Source organism: Eulemur rufifrons, chromosome 9 (assembly GCF_041146395.1).
Source record: "Eulemur rufifrons isolate Redbay chromosome 9, OSU_ERuf_1, whole genome shotgun sequence".
In the NCBI taxonomy this organism is placed as follows: Eukaryota; Metazoa; Chordata; class Mammalia; order Primates; family Lemuridae; genus Eulemur; species Eulemur rufifrons.
The window spans coordinates 30,880,829-30,903,077 of NC_090991.1; the positions used below are offsets into that span (position 1 = coordinate 30,880,829).

The 22,249-nt window shown below is 36.4% G+C and overlaps 1 pseudogene; it reads left to right on the forward strand.

Annotated features, from left to right (window-relative positions):
* Positions 1-3,738: 3,738 nt before the first annotated feature.
* On the forward strand, positions 3,739-4,458 carry LOC138391466 (MAPK-interacting and spindle-stabilizing protein-like; annotated as a pseudogene).
* The last annotated feature ends 17,791 nt before the right edge of the window (positions 4,459-22,249 follow it).

The following is a 22,249-nucleotide window of genomic DNA, read 5'->3' on the forward strand; positions in this document are numbered from 1 at the left end:
TTATAAAATAACCTTCAAAAATATTTTGTTTGCTGACCACAAGATACTCCCATTATTATTTTTTTCTTTCCATATCGCTCCCTCTTGTTTGACATTTAGACATTTACCAACATTTTGCTGTTACAAATTACATGATGAATATGCTTTGCAATTTGCTATTACAAATTGTGTGATAAACATAAATCATTGTCCACACTCGTGATTATTTTCTAAGGAAAAATTCCTAGAGGGTAATTTCAGCGTTAAAATTTCTAAAGATATTTTATGATTCTTGATATTTATTGTCTGCTTGCTCTACATAAATGTTCTCATTCTACCAGTTTACATTCCCATGTGAGTTTATCAATATCCATTTCTTTGTATCTTGGACCACACTGGACATTACCATTTTTTAACATGATTTGTCAGTTTTTAGGGAGGGAATGTCTCAATATTTATGAAATTAGTAAAATAGATACTTTTTATTGCAGATTACAGAAGTATCTTGTGGCCATGATATTGATGTTAAGGCAATCAAAAATCACAATTAAGAGCCCATAATCAAATAAGCCCACTCAAATGTGGGAGATACACTTCCTTTTCTTAATACAGGAAAGAAGTGTAGAAACTATGGTTTTATGAATGTCTTTAGAAGGAAAAGTTTGTTTATATTTGCCATATATCCCAGCCATCTTTTGCAAGGATTTGATTGGTAGTGGCCTTTTGCTGTCTATTACTATGCATTTGCTTTGCTCTTTTATTTTCTCTCACCTAGGATCAAGTTAATATATCTTTTCATATAATTGAATTCCATAGATAGTGAACATCATTCAATAACCTCATAAAGAATATGCTGTAAATATAAGTCCATGCTGCTCTACAATGCCATGTCATGGATTACTTATTTCTTTATTTAAGAGATGGGGTCTTGCTTTATTGCCCAGACTGGACACTGGCTGTTCACAGGCACAATCATCACAGCACACCACAGCATCAAACTCCTAGGCTCAAGCCATCCTCCCACCTCAGCCTCTCGAGTACCTGGGACTATAGGTGCATATCACTGCATCCAGCTATTCCATGTATTATGAATAATTATCTAGTTATATTAGGAAGGATATTTCTTATCTTATATAGAATATGTAACTTTATCACTATCCATATGTGAAACTTTTAAGTTATACCCACATTGTGAAATTCAAGAATATTATTTACCAATGGATTTTAATCTAATAAAAATAAGAAATTTATTGTCATAAACTATTATTAGTGTTGATATACTATATACATGAAATCTTGATTTATTAATAGAGATGTTGCTACAAAAAAGTAAGGAGGATCAATTTCTAATCTGGCCTGGATTAGAACTCTGCATATTTTTGTCATAGCATTTAAACAATATGTGATTATTTACTTGTCCATCTTGGAGACTTTATTTTTATATCTGTATTCCCAACACTTAGTTTATTACTTGCTAAGCAATAGTTGCTGAAAAAGTACTACAAAGCATTTATATTACCAAAGAATATAAAACAACTGTATCGTCATCATCACCGCTGCGATTATTACTATTTTGTGACTTGCCCAAGGTCTGTTTCATGTGTTTGATTTGAAAGTGACCACAACCCAAAGTTAATCAGTTTATCCAAAAGAGATTTATTATTACACACTGGAACATCTCCCTTATCCAAGGCATTCAGAGATACATATATAGGTATGCCTCAGGAACAATTGGGAGCAAACCCTGTTATACTCAGGATGTTTTTAACTTTATCTTACTTCTGCTCTTTTAGACCTAACTGATTATCTTCTTTATTTTCTTCAAATTGGCCTCTTCTGTCTCTTGTGTCCATGTGTCTTCTTTAGCCCTCTGGGCTTCCATCAATAGCTAAGCCATCATAGAGCCCAGATGAGAGATTGGCTTCTTTATATGGCCCCAGTAACCAGAATTCTGAGAAAGACACTATTTGCCCAGCTTGGATGAGGTATCTAGTCACAGTAAACGTTCTGTGTTAAGGATCATGGACAGGTTTTGATATGGGATGCTATCACCATAACCATTCATATAACTGAAGTTTGGAGATTAATCAATTTGATAAGTGGTCAGTTCAGACAAAGTGAATTGCTGAATGCCATTTTTTAAGTGACCAATTTTCCAGTTGATTAATTGTCAAATTCACCAAATATATGTTATCAAAAATGTTCCCAATACATTTGATGCGTTGGGTAATAGCTTTAACAAGAATATACACTTTTGGTCACTTCTGGCATAGAATTTTATATATATATATATATATATATATATATATATAGAGAGAGAGAGAGAGAGAGAGAGAGAGACTCACACATGAACATCCATCCATATATATATATATATATAAAAAATTATATACTTTCTAATAACAATTTTAAATTTAAATGTAACCTAATTAAGGTTACAGTCAATTGCTGAGAATAACACAATACAGCTGACATAATAAATAAATTTGGAAAGTTAAAAATAACATCAAAGACCCTCCAAAAGAAATCAAAAGTAGCTGAAAAGCAACATCATTTGTGAAATGCTGAAAGTTTGATTTCTAACAAGAAGCGGTTGGAAACATTGACCTGTTAGCTGTTAGGAGAAATATTCAATACCAAAAGGTAAAAGTGTCCAAACGGAGAAGCAAGAGATGGATCTCCTGAAGGAATAACTATAATAGAAATAACCTAGGAAGTGACAGGAGCAACTGTATCACGTAAAAAATTGAGGCAACTAATTTGTGGATATAACAAATGAAATTTAAAATGCTGAAATTGCCAAATGAATCCTGAAACTTTAAAGCCTAAAAAAAATAAACTTTTATTTTTTTAATTATATGAACCTGAAAAACTCCCATATGAAATAAATGAAACCTTGGTTACAGAACATACAATTTACAACTTGAAAGTAATATATACATATATTTAGAATTTTAATATTTTAATTATAATGTTTATAATATATTTCATGAGTAAGAAATAAGTTACATGTTCTTGTTAAGCTCTTAACATATTCCTATTATAAAGCTCTTAAATTATTCTAAATTGTTAAAATCGTAATTACCAAATTTCACAAATTTGTTAAATTGGTCATTTAGCCAAGTATTCAACAGTAAGATTGGTTTTTGGCAGAGTTACTATGTGGCAAACTGAATTTCAGTAATTTGGTTTGGTAAATTTATTTTCAGCAAATTGGCTTGATTTCATGGATGGATGGGGGATAATTTTGTTCACATGGATATATCCTACACGAAGGTCCCAAATCATGCCAGTGGTAGAATACAAACAAATGACATCCCAGATAGTCTTATTTCTAGTTTAGCAGATATCCCTTCTCTTTTTGTGGTAGAAAAACAATTCAAGCGCTAGTAAGCTAAAAATGTCATGCTCCCGGAAGAGACTGCTAAAGAAGTTAAATTATTTACATCATGCCTTGGGGGCACCTTTCTCTGCCATGCAGTCAAGCAGAGTTTTAGCTCCATGCCCATTACGATTCAATCACTAACTGCCAAAAGCCTTGCCATCACATAGACACAACCATGGCCCTTTTTAAAGTTCCTTTAGTTCTATAGCTTGCCTCAGAAATTGGCCGAGCACAGGAGGAGCCACACGCTGCTAGTGCTGGAGCTTTTGTCCCCACTGCTGTCAGTTGGGCTGTGCCTGGCTCTTCAGTGTCCAGTTCCCTCAGACCCATTGTCATTTCTAGACTCTCCTGCTGGCTTGGATCTTGCTGGGAAAATGTCTGATGAATTTTTGTTGGCAGATGCGCTACCTGAACACTCCCCTGCCAAAACCTCTGCTGTGAGCAATATAAAACCTGGCCAATCTCCTCAAGGCTGGCCAGGTTCCAACCCTTGGAATAACCCAAGTGCTCCACCTACCATGCCATCTGGACTTCCACCAAGAGCAATACCCTCTACTGTGCCTTTTGGACCAGTACCAACAAAAATATATCCCGTGTGCCTCCCACTAGACTATCTCTAGGAAACCCCAGCACCTTTTTCTCCTTCTGGGTCATCATTCCCTCCAGCTAGCGGTCTTTACCCAGCCCCAACTGTTCTGGGCCATATCCTACAATAAATATGCCCTTTCCAGAGCTACCGAGACCATATGGTACACTCACAGATCCATCTATAGCTGGTTCTTTAGGGTTTGGGGGATCTATGTTTTCTGTACTTTGAGCACCAGGAATGGGAAGGTAATATCCTGCACGTAATATTTTATATTCATCTTCAGGGCCATATCCTGCTTTTCCACCTCCCCAACCACCACAGCCAGCACCCCTGTTCCATGGGGTATTGGTCCAAAAGGAGCCTGGGGACCACTATACCATATCCTGCCCCTGCAGGATGGTATCCCACACCAAGACTCTATCCTACTCCCAATAATCGTTTTCAAGTGCCGTCAGGACCTTCTGGTGCTTTGCCAATGCCTGGTGGCCCCCATTCTTACCATTAAGTTAAGAATGAATGGGCCGGGCATGGTGGCTCATGCCTGTAATCCTAGCACTCTGGGAGGCCTAGGTGGGAAGATCACTTAAGGTCAGGAGTTTGAGAATAGCCTAAGCAAGACCCCCATCTCTATTAAAAATAGAAAAAATTAGCAGGGCATAGTGGCATGCTGAGCCTGTAGTCCCAGCTACTCCGGAGGCTGAGGCAGGAGAATGGCTTGAACCCAGGAGTTTGAGGTTGCTGTGGGCTAGGCTAACGCCACGGTACTCTAGCCTGGGCAACAGTTAGATTGTTGTCTCAAAAAAACAAAAACAAACAAACAAAAAAGGATGAGGAGATGATTCTTTAGCTTTTGAAGCATATATATATGCACATAAATGCATATATAAAAACTGATGGTTTTATTATTCTTGGAGGACATTCATGAAAGAACAATTCTTCTCCCTTTCAGACAAGACATCTGCCTCTTATACTTGGATATGTAGTACATCAGATGGATACAATCAGATAATGTAGAAGTAAATCATTCAGATATGATTTTTATTTGGTTTTCATGGAAAGTTAAAATGATTAAGTACATTGATTAGCTCGTTGATACAATTTGTTTAAATTAACTATTCACTTAAAAGTTTAAGATGATTTGGATTATTGTTAGAATCTGAAACATCATTAGCAAATTATTTCAAGTTTTCTTCTATAATCACTCCCCCCCCAAAAATAAATAAACTTTGAAAACTATCACATTATAATCTAAATAAATGATGCTTCTCAACATTTTAAGCTGCTCTATTTATAGGATAAATAAACCTGGTCCTCTTGAGCTTATATTGTGGATATACATTTAAAACTATTAGTAATTTCTTGTCAGATATTTGCTTCATTAGCCAGCCAGTGTTCATTTTTATCCTTGAGATTTTAGCAAAAACTCTTCCTGATTTGTTTTATGTTTAGCCATAAGGATAATACAACACTAAAATCTGCCATTTATGGAAACCAACTTTTTTCTTTTTAATCCAGACCAATGTGTATGTGAATTCTTAGAGAATTGATGATCTCTTTGTATTGCTTTACAGTGGATTATAAAATGTGCATATTGCTTTGGGAAGAGCTCAAGAAAGAAAATAATTTTCTCTTTTGTTCTGAACCTCAGACTATGTAAACCCTAGGAACTGCTTCTTTGCAACAAGTAATTTTCATTCGCACAAAACCTGAGGCATTTCTGCCCAGACCATTCCCTGCAGCATCCCTCTCCCTCAGTTCTTTAGAAAGAGCACCCCCCCTTGATTTCTCCCTGCTACTGAAAACTGGCACACTCTAGGGGGTCTATCATAAAAACGTATAGCAGCTATGTTTAGAGAACCTTAAGTCATACAGATATGACTGCTCTCTTGGTACAAGTGTGAATCAAAATGTGTATCTTTCAGAGTCTGGTTAAACTCTGTCATTGTCTCCTGCATAGTTTCCTGGTTCTGTGTGTAAAATGCTTTTGGCTAACAGTTCAGAGCTATAGTTGTTGACAGGTAAATAAGTGGAATTGAATGCCATCTTTGAAAAAATTATCTTCTAGCTCTAGCAAACAAAACTGTAGATCTCTGCAACTGAGTTGTAAAAAAATTGACAGAGCAAAGCATCTGCTTAGGTTTGGCATTAAGGCCGGTCCTTAATAAAATGTAAAAATACCATATAGTCAGTGAAGCTATTCCGATGCTATAGCCCAAAATCCATATTCAGTCCTAAGAGATGACCTCAAGAAGAAAGAATGCTTTGCGTGTGTGAATGTGTATTTGTGTGTGTGAATGTACGCACATGTGCATGTGAGCCTGTGTATGGGTGTGTGAGTGATTACATGTACTTTTAGGTTGCAGATATGATATTTGGGCATCCAAAATAAAAGTCAGAAGTCTCCTGAAATGTGAGAAAATGGCATTATTTTAAAACGGGGCCACCGTTCACTAACTCGGCTGATCTAGAAATTAATTTTTTAAACTAAATTAGTATCTAAAGACACTCTCAAAGACATCAGACTTGCAGCAGTGAGCAAAATAGACAGAAATCTTATCTTTGTTAAGCTTGCATTAGAGTAGGAGAAAAGAAAAATAGAAAACAGAGTAACTAAAATGTATAGCATGTCAAGTGGTGTTCAGAATCAAGAAAAGAATGATGCAGGCAAGTGGATAGACAGTGTCCAATTGGGAGTGTGTGTGTGTGTGTGTGTGTGTGTGTGTGTAGTGTGCATGTTTGTGTCTGTGCAATTAGAGGTATGTGATCAGTGTGGGCCTCACTCGGACAGTGAGACCTGAAAGATTTAAGGATCTGAAACGGATCGCTTCAGGGAAAATGAACAGTAAGTACAAATGCCCTCAAATAGGAGCTCTTCTGATATGTTCCAGGAAGAATAAGGAGGTCAGTGAAGCTGGAGGGAGTGAGCAAGGGTAAAAATAGCAGGTGAGGTCAGAGAGGTGACTGGGGCCAGATTGTGTAGGGCTTACAGTCATTATAAGGAATTTATTGTAAGGAATCATTACAAGGATTTGCAAACATCTTTGATAGTTTCTTTTCCTTCATCCATGGCATTCAGTAGATCTACTCCAGGAATGTCTGCCTAATTCTTTTGCTTCTCTCACTTTCCACTGTCACTGCACTAGATCAGCTCTCACCATCTCTTCCTTGAACAATTACAGTAGCTGCTGCATTGGGCAACCTGATTTTCTCCATCCTTCACTTTACCACTAGGGGAGTCTTCCTCAATCCTTTCAAAATCACAAATCCAATCACATAAACACTTTAAATACATTTTCATTGTAATACTGTAAAGCTGAATGGCTAACATGGTATTCAAAATGCTGCAATCTTGTCTTAATTTTTCAGCTTTATCTACAGGTAGTACTCTCACCCCCAACATCTCTACCCTTACAACAATCCACCCATCCCTTATCTGAATTGGATAATGGTTTCATCCTAAAACCAGGCCTCAGTTCCTTGGCTTTCAATGGTATTTTGCACTTCATTGTATCACTTCCTACTCTTCAGGCATTGGACTGTGTCTACGTGTCAGTGGTGTTACAAGAGTGTTTCCTGCATGTGGCCCTGTGGAGCATATTCAACCCATTAGGCCATTTCTGGATATTTCTGGAGGGCAAAAGTGCTAAGGTCACCTTGATACTCCTAGCAGAAGTACCAAGCTGTTTGATGATATAGAATAATGACTGAGCATTTTGTGGCTGACAACTAATTCCTAGGTGTAGAGCATGTTTAAGAATATAGGCCCTGGAGTCAGACTATTTGATATTGGGAAAGGGACTTAAACTCCTGTGTATAAATGAAAGTTAATAACAACGCCCAACTCATTGGGCAATTGAAAAGATTACCATAGTGCCTGTCACATGGTATGTTCTCAATAATGTTAACTACAGTAGTCTCCCCCCCTTATCCTCAGGGGACACATTCCAAGCCTCCTGATGGATACCTGAAACCACAGATAGTACCATCCTCTATGTACACTATGCACAGGTTTCTTTTGCTTTCTTCACAATTTCACTGATAGAAGATTTGTTCTTACGATATATCTTAGCAACCAGCATACATTTTTTTTTCCTTTTTTTATTAAGTCAAGAATTTTCACCCTTTCACTTAAAGAAAGTACTTTATGGTTTCACTGTGGCATATCCATATTTCCAGAATCAATACTCTTGCAATTTGGGGCCATTATTAAGTAAAATAAGAGTTCCTTGAAAACAAGCACCGCCATACCATGACAATTGATCTGATTTTCTACACAACTAGCAGATGGGTAGCATAATACAGCATAGATACGCAGCACAAAAGGATACACAGCACGTCCAAGGTGGAATGGAGTGTGAGATTTCATCACACTCATCAGAATGATGCACAATTTAAGGCTGATGAATTATTTATTGCTGGAATGTTCCACTGAATATTTTCAGACCATAATTGCCCACGGGTAACAGGCCACAGAAAGCAAAAGTACAGATAAGGGGGCACTACTCTGCAGATGGCAGGGGAGGCTACTGTATGGTGTGTATTATAAACCAGATTCACCATTGCACAGGTGAGAAATAGATTTGCCTTGTTAAGATAAAGTCTGGTGAAGGGAAAATGTAATGTTTACAGTCAAGTGAAATGTATTAGCGGGTTACAGGAAAGACGAATAATGTTTCTGTTATAAGGGAGACTCCTGGAATAGGCATAGACGTGACATTGGTTCAGTAGATTCAGCCATGAGTTTATGGATTCTTTGAGCAATGGCAGGGCTCCTGGGCACTCCACTGACGGGGGGTCATGGCACACTGATCTGGCAGCCACATGCTCCCGTGCACGGTCCATTTGTGAACTATCTGGGAGAGTTCTTACAGCTTGGAACCAAAGTTAGTCATAGAAGAGAATATATCTTGTAGATTTGGAGCCAAAAAATGACATTTTGTACTATTTAATTCTATCCCCAAGTTAGTACAGCCAAGATAATTAATTTCTATTACATATATTCCTTGAACCTATTGCAAGGAATGACATATAATAGGACTCAATAAGTTTTTGCTGAATGAATTAATGCTGAATCTTCTCATCCTCTTGGCAATCAATATTTTAATTACATTGGTGGCAGTTATGGTTAATTCATGAAGTACTAATGGGAAACAAGCACATTCCACAGGAAGAAAATATAGAACAGCATGCAACAAATAGCATTATGGATACCATTAGGTAAATATATTAGTCTCTTTTCTTCCCTACTCCCCGCCTGTATAGTATAATCTAAATTCCACAGAGAATAAACAGCAGTGCTTCATACCTTCTGTTAGTTTCATTTATATTCATCTTAGAACTGATCTTGCAGTCTATGAAGCTTAAAATATTGGTGCCAACTTCGACTCCCTGTTATTTTAATCAACCCATATTTGTTGAGCATCTACTATATACCAGGAACACTACCATATGTTAAAGTAACAATAATAAAAGAGGAAGCCCATGTTACCAGTGTGCTAAAGTTTTGTTGTGGAGAGAGACATGTAAACAGAACAATGCTTTTAGGGGCTTGGAAGATGATTTTTTTTTTTTTTTGCCACATAGTGTTTTATGAAGTGGCATCTCTATTCTCATTCAGTTTTCTCACTCTAGTATCTGACAGTTTATTTTTCTTTCTGACTAATCACTATAGATGAATGATGGCAGGAGGCTCCTAATGTGTCATGCAACTTGACTTTAAATAAGAAAGACAGAACGGCAATTATAGGAAAGATAGTAGGCAGAGATTGTTCCTTTCTTTGTTATATCATAGACTCTTCAAATATACTTCAATAGTTGCCCAGAGGAAGTGGCACTTGTTAGTTTTAAGTAATTGATTCAAGCGTTTTAAATATCTATAGTTAAAATGAAACAAGTCGTAAAGTTTACAAAAGCTTTAGAGAAGGGTTAATGACAGGTATTTGTTTACAAGCGTAAGTGTACTTGTCATATAACTATTTTTTAATGAAAACAATAAAATTTTCTGACTTACATTAATAATGAAAAGTCAATATTTTCAAATAAGGTTGTTGTAGCTTGGTCCTGAACAAGTACAACTTCCAATTAAAGAAAGTAGCTTTGATCTCTAGAGTCACAGAATTCATGATTTAAGTTCCATAATGGTCAGTTAATGCCAAATGTTAAAGAGATGTTTTTGAACATCTCTGTCAAACTTAAATAGAAAATGAACGGATTGTTTCAGTGTTTCTACAAATGTCCCAAACATATGCCTCCTTTTTCCACATACGTCAGTTGCATTTACAGTTTTGAAACAATATAACACTTCTTTTTCTAATTTATTTTATCAATAGTGTGTTAAAGGTGAAAAAGACCCAAGAGATCATCTAATCCGAAACACTCTATTTTGTGAGGAAATACACTCAAGAAAGTGAAGTGACAGTGAGGAAATGGAATGAGCATTGCATGTATCTGAATTAGAGGCACTTACTATTACACTGCATGACTCCCTTTACTGAGACCCACAGGACCTCGTTAAGCTCATTCCACATATTCCATGTGACTTGGATACCTACTTAGCACATCTAGTCGATCATTAGGCCCCAGTTCAATTGAATAAGTATTGATGCTGGAAATCCTGGGATCCTCAGTCCCAATTCCTTGTCTCTTGGCAAACATTTATTGAGCTCTTATTGTGGCCTAGATTCGATATTGAGTTCTGAAGATACAGATACAAAGAACATAAAAACCCCACGTTCAGGGAGCTCCCATCTAGAGGAGAAGAAAAGCGGTACACAGAGAAAGTGGTAAGTGCTGTAAGAAAACAAAACAATGTGAGCAGATGGCAAGACCTTGTACCTGATTCAGATTACCTTACCAAAGAAGGTAAATAATTCAGATACCAAGAAAACAAGATTTTGTTTTATTTACTACTAATCTATAGACCTTAGAGCATTATGTGAGAGAATTTAATGAAGAATATGCAAAGGCATGGAGTCATGAGAGAACAGGCTGGACTAAAATTCAGTGTACACATGGGCATGGTAAAAAATGAGGCTGCAAATTGACATAGGAGCTAGATCACCAAGAGTGGGATGACCACACTTAGGACTTGGTGTTTAAATGGGAGCTGATGGAAAGATTCTAAGTGGGGCAGCAATTACTTGATGCCTATATATAGGAAGGAGGAAGTAATATGGAGGGCAGGAAGGATGGAAGAGGGTAGTTGAGCAAGTCACTGGAGAAAAGGAGAACAATTGAGAGATTAAACAGGTCAAGTTAAAGAATAATGAGAGTGGTAATAAGGATCCGTTGCCATAGCCTGTACTACATAGTCATAACTATTGTTGAACTTGGTATGTCCTTATCGCTAATGCCGTCCCCCAGTATGAATCTAGAATAATAGACTGTGTGCTGCAAGAGTTTATATTCTCTAACTCAGGGTGTCCCTGTCAAAATGATGTTTATATCCCAGAAAGGGTATTCTTGGGAGTGGTCACAGTATGTGCTAAAACTGGGAGAGAAGGAGAATATGGCATAGTACTCGGGGGAACTGGATAGAAGTTCTTCATGTTAGTAGTTGAAGTGTGGCATATGGACTAGGAATTAGGAGAGGTAAGCAGAAGTAAGATCATAAAGGCCTTTCTGCAATAGGTTAAGGAGCTTGAATATAATTCTGAAATGATATTAGGACCCTGAAGGACTGAAATAAAGAAGCAACATAATCCAGGAAATGCCAACAGTCAAAATATAATAACGTCTGGGCAATATGTTAGCTCTGCAATGACTCAGGCTCCTCCTACAAGAGCACCTTGTGAGAAATGCTTAAGAATAAGCAAATGTAAGATGAACAAACTACCAAAAAACTTAGTAGTTTTAATCATTTTTAGGTCTTTGAAATGACCTGTCTTGCATTTTGTTTTTAAAATTGTTTCCTCTTAGTTGTGGTGAAGGCTGCAGCATTATTCTCCTTCCAGCATCCATACATTAGGAGTGGTCAGAAAAGGTAAAGACAGGACTATGGCTTGTTTGTTAAAACCAGCTAATTACAGGGATGCCAGTGCTCAGAGATACATGAAGCAGGGGGAAGAGGTGTCATTACCAAGATGAAAACTGAGACCAAAGACTCATTGTCAGAAGTGGATGGTTACCAGGGGTTGACAGGTTAGTGGATGGTTTCTAATGGTTAAAAGTTAGTTTTATATGGGAGGACAAAGACATGAGTGAATTGGTGAGGCACTAATGGCCAGTGAAAAATTGAAAGACAGCTGGACCAGTAAGAAATTCCAAAGAGAAATTCTTAAAATATTTACAGGGATCCCATAGGGATGTGGCTAGAAATGATCTTCAAGGGCCATATCCATGCCACTTTTATGTATTTCACACTGAAACTGCATTCTGGCAGCCTTCAGTCTCCATCTCATTCTCTCTCTCTCTCTCTCTTTCTCTCTCTCTTTCTCATACCCACAAACACATAAGTCATGGACACAGGAAGTATTTAGGAGAGTTGAGTGTACATAAAAAGGAAGTTCAATTTAAGCTTGTGTTTTTGAACATAATTACCGATGAATGTTATGGGACTGAAGTAATACAGGTTATTGTTGTATTCTTTTTTGTTGCTGTTGAATCAGGCCATGTTTTAGAAAGAGAACTAATCACCTACATGTTATATGCCAAGTTTTACATGCATTATACCATCTAATCTTCCCCCAAACCTTAGGACATAAGTACAGTCATTACATCCATTTTAAGATTACATCCAGAATCTTAGAGACATTAAGTAGCTTGCATAAGAATAACTTGTAGATCACTTTGGAAAACACAGACTTACTATGTGACCCTGAAATTCACACTTAATATTATACAAAAGGGAAATAAAATACATGTCTACACAAACCTTGTAACAAATGTTCATAGTAACATTATTCATAAAAGGCAAATACTGAAAATGACCTAAATGTTCATCAACTGGTGAATGGATGAACTGAATGTGGTATATCCATATAATGGATTATTATCTGACAATAAAAATAAGTACTAATACATGCTTCAATGCACAAAAAACTTGAAACCATTATGCTACATGAAAGAAGGCATTACAAAAGACTACATATTGTATGATTGCCATTAAATGAATTGTCACGAATAGACAAAGATTGAAAGATTAGTGATTACCATGGACTGGGGCTGGAAAGGGAGGTTGAGAGGGGAAAGGATAGTGATTGCTAGTGGGTTTCTTTCTGGGGTGTTGAAAATGTTCTAAAATTAGATTTTGGTGGTAGTTGCACAACTGTATGAGTATACTAAAAAGAAAACACTGAAATGCTCTAATTGGTATGTGAAATTGATCTCAAAAGAGTTTAAATGGTAGAGCCAGGATTTACATTCAGCCTGACTGTAGTCCTGAACTTATAACTGATACACTAATCGACCTTCTTCTATGTACATGTGGGAGTTGTCACCATTAGTTGGTAACTATCAACTACAAAAGACACAGTTTCCATATATTCTGTTACATCTTAACTTCACTTAAATAAAATAGTCTATCCAGTGTTCTACCTAGCAAATTAATTCTCTATAGCTTCAAAATGGCAAAGCCCACTGCCTCATGTTTTTCTTTTGTAGAGACCATATCCTTTCTTCTTCGTAAAGAAAATGTCACTTAAACTTCTTGGTTCTATTCTTCTCTATCTTCTATGATTTTGTTCTGTTATTGACTCTACTCTGGCAATTCTGTTTCTTGCTATTGAAATATTCAGTAGCTCCAAACATTCTCAGGTGACCCTTATCCTTCAAAGCAAAACACAGCACAAGAATTGTTTCTGTGTCCTTCCTTTCCTCCTGAACTATTACCTTACATCTTGTTGTATGGCTGATAAATTTCATGTAAAAGGTCACTTAGAAATTCTATGGCATTTTTGGGGGGCAACCTCCCTAAATGCCATCATAACATGGCTTTCACCATTACTGCTTATTTATTCTATAAATTTAGCCCTTTTAAATACCTTCTAATGAAGAAATCCAGTAGACTTTCTAAACCTCTGAAGTGGAAACAAAGTGGAGTCTTAAAAGGAGACAGATTTCAGCTGTAGTCCTTAAGTCCAAAGTTTTCCATTCTCTGAATCTAAAATTTCTTATTTTAATTAGTACAGGAAGAAGTATTGAAAATGTTGTTATGTCAGATATACTCATTAACTTTAAAGAGTGTTGGGCATATACTTATATATGTTTAACCATCTGAGTTAACACACTGTTCTTACAGATTACATGTATAAGTTTAAATGTACATGAATAGAGAGAATTTCAGAGTTCTCACTGTTTTTCTAACAGCATAAAGGCAAGACTTTGAAAAATTAATTTACATTAAAAATATTGCATGAAATTATTAGCAAATGAGAATAATTACTTCTAAAACCCAATGATTCAACAGAGGCTATGTATAATATTTTTAACAACTACACATTGATTGATTTTTTTTTTTTTTTTAATATCAGAGCAAATATACCCATTTGCATTCTTTATGGGATTAGAACTGTCTTGCTGGAGGTTAGAGAGTGAAGAAATGGGCCAAGAAGCGATCACAGTACATTTAAGCTTCATTTAGCCTGAATGTTGATACCAACTGGCTACTGGGGCAATTTTATGCTCAATATGATTTCCTATATCCAAGTTAAGAGCCTGTGGTAAGAAGAATTTTGGCACCCGTAATCTTGACCTCCTGGTGTTATTCCTGTGAATGTAACTTTGCAGATATAATTAAGATTACTAACTACCTGACTTTAAAATTGAAAGATTATCTTGGATTATCCAAGAGGGCTTAATATAGTCACATGAACCCTTAAAACATTTTTTCTTTAGCTGATAGCAGAAGAGAAGTCAGAGATTTGAAGAATGGGGTTTCAACATGCTATATTGTTTGCTTGAAAATGAAAGGAGCCTCAGTCCTATAATTGCAGGGAACTAAATTCTTCAAATAACCTGAGTAAATATGGAAACAGAATCTTCCTTACAGCCTCCAGATAAGGGGCCAGCCCAGCCAGTAACTTGATTTAGACATGCAAAACCTTGTACAGAAGATCCAACTATGTTTGGACTTGTAACACATGAAAATACAAAATAATGAATGGATGTGGTTTTAACCCACTACGTTTGTGTTAATTTGTTGCAGTTTCAATAGAAAAGTAATAGAGGCTCTTACCAATAATTTTATAGTGATATGACAAGCCTTGATGTGTTTGGTATTAGAAGCATTTGACACCGACAGAATGTAAGATTTTTAACTTGCAATCCGTCCATGAATCCATACATATGCTACCTTACAGAGAGAACTGAAAGATACCATTGCTGGGATAACTATTTTCTGTGTTTTATATTCCTGCATATGACAGAAACAGTAATATGTCTTTGCTGAATATATATCATGGTGTTGTACTTATGCATAAAAGATAAAGCCAAACTATCTTTGATTGGAGTATAGTTTTGAATTCAATCTCAATATGTAGCCTTTATACTCCTCCTGAGGATGAACAAATTAAACTTGGTCTTCAATGTGTTGATTCTGTACATGCAGCCAATATAAAACAGCTGATGTGAAAATAATTCTTCTACCCAGAAGTGATGGGGAAAGAATTTGAATGGTTTCAATTGTTTCTCAGTGTGATAAGCCCTAGTTATGTAACTGAGAAATACAGTTTTTGTCACTCTTTAAAAGATCATGTACTATAGTTGAATCTTAATGGTAATTTCAGTAATGGTTTTTAAAGAGCTGTGTAACTACATTTTAGCTATAGTTTGATTCTGCTCTGTCAGAAAAATTTCAGGGTCTCGGTGAAAGGAATAATTCACCTACCATCCCCATACTGTGAAAACCCAGTTACCTGTCAGACAGGAAAAGAGACAACTGTCTTGAAACTATCACATGAGTTGTTCTCAATTAATAATTAAGAGTTTCAGGATCAAAGGCATTGACTTGAATGCAGGTAATCAATTCTCAGGAACAATTTATTTCATTTTTCTCAACCTCAATGTCATCAATATACTACTTTCAGTTTTCATTCAGTAAAAATTCATCTAGTACCTATTATGAACCAAAAGATATCTGCTAGATGGGGGAGGGAGTAAATATTTGCAAAAGTTACGACCTCTACTCTCAGAAATATCCTTCCGTAGAAGGAAAGACATACACAAATATTAACTGAAATATAATGTGATATATGCTAAAATACAGGCAAATATTAGACATAATTGTGTTCTTAAGTAAAAGTATTTAATCAAATGTTTTAGGGCAAGGAAGTCCTCACAGATAAAGAAACATTTAAGGATTTTCTTATAAGAAGAAATAGGCAAGAAATGCATAAGTCCATGCCTGGATTATGTGGAGGTATTTGGAGATAGCATGAGCATGTTAGGCTCCAATCAGTCCATGAAAAGGCTTACATTTTCTCCATACAATGGATTTTGGGGCACATAGGTATAAAAAAAGTATAAATCAAGGGAGTATAAGATAAGAGCTGTCTTCTAAAAATATAACTCTAACTGCATTCAGGAGATTTCATGGATCCAAGAGGGGTATTCAACTCACTATTGTTGAATGTGATACTAATAATGGGATTATAAAATAAGACTGTTCATTCAGAAAATGGTGATCATCATGGAGCTGAAGCCTTACATAAGGATTCATCAAGAAAGAGAGAGTAGACACTGGAATACAAACTCAAGAACTTAGCTTTGCAGGGAGTCCTTATATAGAAGGAAAAGAAGAAAGTGGGGGAAAAAAGAAAGAGTAATTATTTAGATGAAGGAAATAGAAAAATATATAGAACACAGAAAAATGCAGTGACTTGGAGGTAGAGTTAATTCCAAGGGGGATGGCAAAGGATCATTTTCTACAGAGTTATTTGCTACTAATTTCAAAGAGTGAGGACTGGGAATAAATATCAGATATGGGAGAAAGTCATTAGAGATAATAAAACATACTGAGGGACTATATTATAATAAATAACAGTCTAAGTTCTGGAGTCAGTAGATCCTAAATTAACACAGTATCTGATATTTATAAGTGCTCAATTAATAGTTCATACTTACTGTTAAAACTATCTTGGAGTGTTGGGGAAAAAAGCCCAATATAAATAAATTTAAATGGCCACTGGTGATGCTAATAAGCATGTTTACAAGTTTGCTCTTAAATCTTGTATTCTAAAGAAAATTAACATCACAGAGTAAATAAAGGTAAATTTCCATCTGTGTTGTATTCTGAGTGACATTTTACGGTAAATATTCTATCATAAATATTTACAAGGTAAGGACTGTTTTCCCAGTGAGAAAATAATGGTTGAGAGTATATTTTTAGGATAACTATTATGGCAGTGGTTTTGCTCTGATCTTCTAATGTCTTTCTAATATAACATATACATGTTTTAGTATGAAATACGGAACAGAATAAATGTGAGAATTAGAATGTCATCCATCGTCTCAAGTCATAAATGTACCTTGTCAGTTTTTGTGACTGGCGTTTCTATTATTTCTTAAACTACTTGAACAGTGCTGAAGAGGTACCTGTTGAGAAGATCTAGATGATGAGGTAGGCATTTCTATGGTCTGCTCGTCTAGTGGCAAAGATTTCAAGGGTATGTAAGAGGGTTTAAAAAATTCTACAGATTTTCTAGGTTACATCTCAATTGAACTTGCTATTGAATTCACAGAAGAAAACATGCATACTGGTCAGCACCATTTTTCTTCCACTTGGAAAGAAAGAGATCAACTTTGTGCATGGTTTTTAACATGTGTTATTATTTTATAAAGTTTAAAGATGTCTTTGATGATGGAACATAACAAACTAACACTGGAACACTTGAAAGGCAGGACCTTTGTTACTTTCAGCTACAAACAAGACGAGGCTGCCACCATGGGCCACCCAGGTGATGGCACCCAGGCTTTAGGGTAATAGCACCTGCCATTGTAGGAGGCATCTCATGTACAACAAGTGGTGGTATGAGGTTAGCTAAATTTCCTGAGCTCCCTGTCAAATGGATAATTTGAATAATATCACAAGCTCCAGGCCCTATGGACTGTCCCTAATCCTCTGGGATCTGGCCCCAGGGAGATTAGGATTCCTGCATAGTGGCCCCAGGGGTGCCAGAATCCAACAAAGGAAGTGATGGAGATGTAGATTTAATCAGTTGATCAAGGAGAGGAAATGACCAGCTTCTAGCCAAGGCCTCAAACTGAGCCAAAACAGCATTAAATAACAATAATAATTACATATGTGTATATATAATTATAACTATCTATTGAATATAGTAAACTATGAAATGGACTATTGCTAAATTTCTGTTGGAATTGTGAAAAATAAGGCTCAAAGAGGATGAGGAAATTGATCTTGGGTCACAAGATTTGTAACTGACAGAGGTTAAATTCAAAGCTCATTTATCTAATGTCACATTCAATATATACTCTGGTATGCAGATCTAGGAAGAAGCCCACGTTGGTTCCAAACCTCTAAATTCTCTTCCTCCCTCCTGAATTTATTCCACCACCTGCCAAATATTCGTGACTAGCACCAAATTAAGGAAGGAGGAGAAACCTAAGCAATTTAATCTCCATATTTTGGAACAAGGAATTCACTCAAAAATCTAAATTTAATAAGGGAATAAGTGTTACAAAACAGGAATATTCCATAGAATATTCCATAGAATGACAAAGTAGAAGGTGCTTAATTTCATTTAAAGGCAAAGACCATTCACAAGAAGTTTCCTTCATGGGATTATAGTAGCTTTAAAATGATTAAAGGATCCTCCCTCAGCTTTGGAAACAGTACTCAAAGACAGAGAAAAGTAAAAGCCACTGATAGGTTCAGAGAAAAGTTAGTAAATTGGTATGGAGAAGGCATACATTTAGGGGAGGGGCAGGAGAAGAAACTGGGCATATCGAAAAGTTTGACCATTGAAGTCTTTTCATACCATGCTAAGGAGCTTCAACTTTATTCTGTTTATTGCACATCTTATTTTATGCATCTAATTACATTTTAAAGCAGTAATTCATGTTAGAAATACTGCTCTCTTGACAATGCCAAGAGATCACTGGGGCAGAGAGAGAGTAGAGGAAAGAAGACCAGCTGAGAAGCTGTTGTTAGAGTCGAGGCAGAGAAAATGAACACCTGTATAGCATCATCAGTGGGAATGAGAACAGTATGGAGATTGATAGAGGAAGTAAAAATCAAATGCAAATGAAAGACCACAATGGATCCTAAAACCTAGGAGTGATTTGTTGGGGGGCATTTGTGTTTATGAGGAGGCCTGTCAATGCCAATAATTGAAGACAGATCTGCTTGGGTCACATTATGGCATTTATAATTTCTCTGTTGTGAAATGTGGAGTTGTAGGTGTTATAACAACTGGGATATCAAGAATGAAATGTTAGTGTGTTCTTCAACTGTATCTCTGCAGTATTTATCCCCAAGAATAGCTGGTCTGTAAATGCTCCTTGAAGTTAATGTTTGAAAATGTAAGTTATATTTACTAAAATGTGACCAAAAATCACATTTTAATGCAATAGCATAAAGGGGGAAACATGTTTACTGTTCCTGGCAATGATGCTATATTTTGCCTTCATTTTGGAGTTTTAGACTAAAAAAAAAAAAAAAAATAGTGTTATCAAAATGAAATTAAATGGCTCTGGTGTGATATCTTCTTTGCAGTTTATTATTTTCTAATTCAAATTTCATTCCATGTGAGAGGATTCTGTGAACAATGAAAAGAAATGTAGAGAGATTCAATATCCTTCTTCCCTTTAGGAATACATTTGCTGATAAAATGGCTATTCTGTCAAGAATTATCATCATAAAAAGAAGTATCGAAAGAATCACTTTCTCTTTTCCTTTTCCAGCAAATTATTTCTGTGTTCTTTTATGGAACCTTCTCTGACTGAGACAAACCTTATAACGAAAGATTGAATTTTAGCCATCTAGTGTTTTAGGACCATGAGTCGGTTAACCTTTTGTGCTGAGCTGTTTATTTATAATGGAAAGGTTAGACATGGAGGAATCTGTATTTTCAGAACAATGCGGATTGCAGGTTTTGAGGCATGTAAAGTAGTATGAGAAGGATCATAATGAGGAGAATACCACCAGTGGTCCCCTGACAACAAAGTCCTGAAGGAAGGTATTTGAGCTGTGCTTCCAGGTGAAGCCTGTCTCATGGTGGCTAGGTGCCTAAGCTAGACTGTTAGTGCAATAACTGTTTTAATTTACATTTGTTGAATTATTCTTAATTGCAATATCACTCGTTGTAACTGCTGAAGCTTTTTCCTTAAAATTCTACTTTTTCTGATTTTCTATACTTGCACAAAAGGAGTTCCCTAAGAATGGCATTTGTTTACATTTGCTGTCTTGCCCAAACTTCCTACTTTTCTTTTCTTTTGTTTGTTTGTTTTTTAGTATACTTACGCAGTTTATTTTGCCTCTAACATTTTTTCAAATGTCAAAAATTCTCAGCATGTCTAAAAGCAAAAATTGTATCCTCCAGGTATACTTGACCATTTCCTGCCTTTTTTTTTTTTGTTTTTTATTTCAGCTCATTATGGGGGTACAAAAGTTCAGGTTATATATATTGCCCATGCCTCCCCATCCCCCCGAGTCTGAGCTTCAAGTGTGTCCATTCCCTAGACAGTGCACATCACACTCATCATGTAGGTATGCACCCATCCCCTCCCCCCACACCCATCCCCCCCAGTCAGAACTTCAAGCATGTCCATTCCCCAGGCAGTGCACATCGCAATCATCGAGTAGGTATACACCCATCCCTTCCCCCCAGCCCCCACCTCTGTCCGATACTCAGTTGGTGTTATTCCCAAATGTGCACTCAGGGAAACCAGTTTGCTGGTGAGTACATGTGGTGCTTGTTTTTCCATTCTTGGGATACTTCACTTAATAGAATGGGTTCCAGCTCTCTCCAGGAGAACCAAAGAGATGCCATATCACCATTATTTCTAATAGCTGAGTAATATTCCATGGTATACATATACCACATTTTGCTAATCCATTCATGAATTGATGGGCATTTGGGTTGTTTCCACATCTTTGCGATTGTGAATTGTGCTGCTATAAACATTCGGGTGCAGGTGTCTTTTTTTATAGGATGACTTTTGTTCTTCTGGGTAGATGCCCAATAATGGGATTGCTGGATCGAATGGTAGGTCTACTTGAATCTGTTTAAGGTATCTCCACATTGCTTTCCACAGGGGTTGCACTAGTTTACAGTCCCACCAGCAGTGTATGAGTGTTCCTATCTCTCCGCATCCACGCCAACATGTATTGTTCTGGGACTTTTTGATAAAGGCCATTCTCACTGGAGTTAAGTGATATCTCATGGTGGTTTTGATTTGCATTTCCCTGATGATTAAAGATGCTGAGCATTTTTTCATGTTTGTCAGCGATTAGTCTGTCTTCTTTCAAAAAGTTTCTGTTCATGTCCTTTGCCCACTTTTTGATAGGGCTGTTCGATTTTTTTTCTTGCTGATTTTCCTGAGTTCTAAATAGATTCTTGTTATCAGTGCTTTATCTGATGTGTAGTATGTGAAAATTTTTTCCCATTCTGTAGGTTGTCTGTTTACTCTCGTGACTGTTTCTTTGGCTGTGCAGAAGCTTTTTAATTTGATCAGGTCCCATTTATTTATTTTTGCTGTTGCTGTGATTGCCTTAGGGGTCTTGTTCGTAAATTCTTTGCCTAGACCAATGTCTGTAAGAGTCTTTCCTACGTTTTCTTCTAGAATTCTAATAGTTTCCGACCTAAGGTTTAAGTCTGTTATCCAGCGTGATTTGATTTTTGTGAGAGATGATAGCTGTGTGTCCTGTTTTAGTCTTCTACATGTGCTATCCAGTTTTCCCAGCACCATTTATTGAATAAGGAATCTTTTCCCCAGAGTATGTTTTTGTCTGCTTTGTCAAAGATTAGATGGCTATATGAGGATGGTTTTATATTTGGATTTTCTGTTCTGTTCCACTGGTCTGTGTCCCTGCACTTGTGCCAATACCAAGCAGTTTTTATAATCACAACCTTGTAGTATACTTTGAAGTCTGGCAAATTAATACCTCTCATTTTGTTTTTGTTACTTAAAATTGCTTTTGCTAAATGGGGTCTTCTCTGGTTCCATACAAAGCGTAAAATTATTTTTTCTATATCTGTGAAAAATGATGTTGGTAATTTAATAGGGATTGCATTGAATGTGTGGATCACTTTGGGCGGTATAGACATTTTAACAATGTTGATTCTACCGATCAATGAACATGGTATGGTTTTCCACCTATTTACATGCTCTGCGATTTC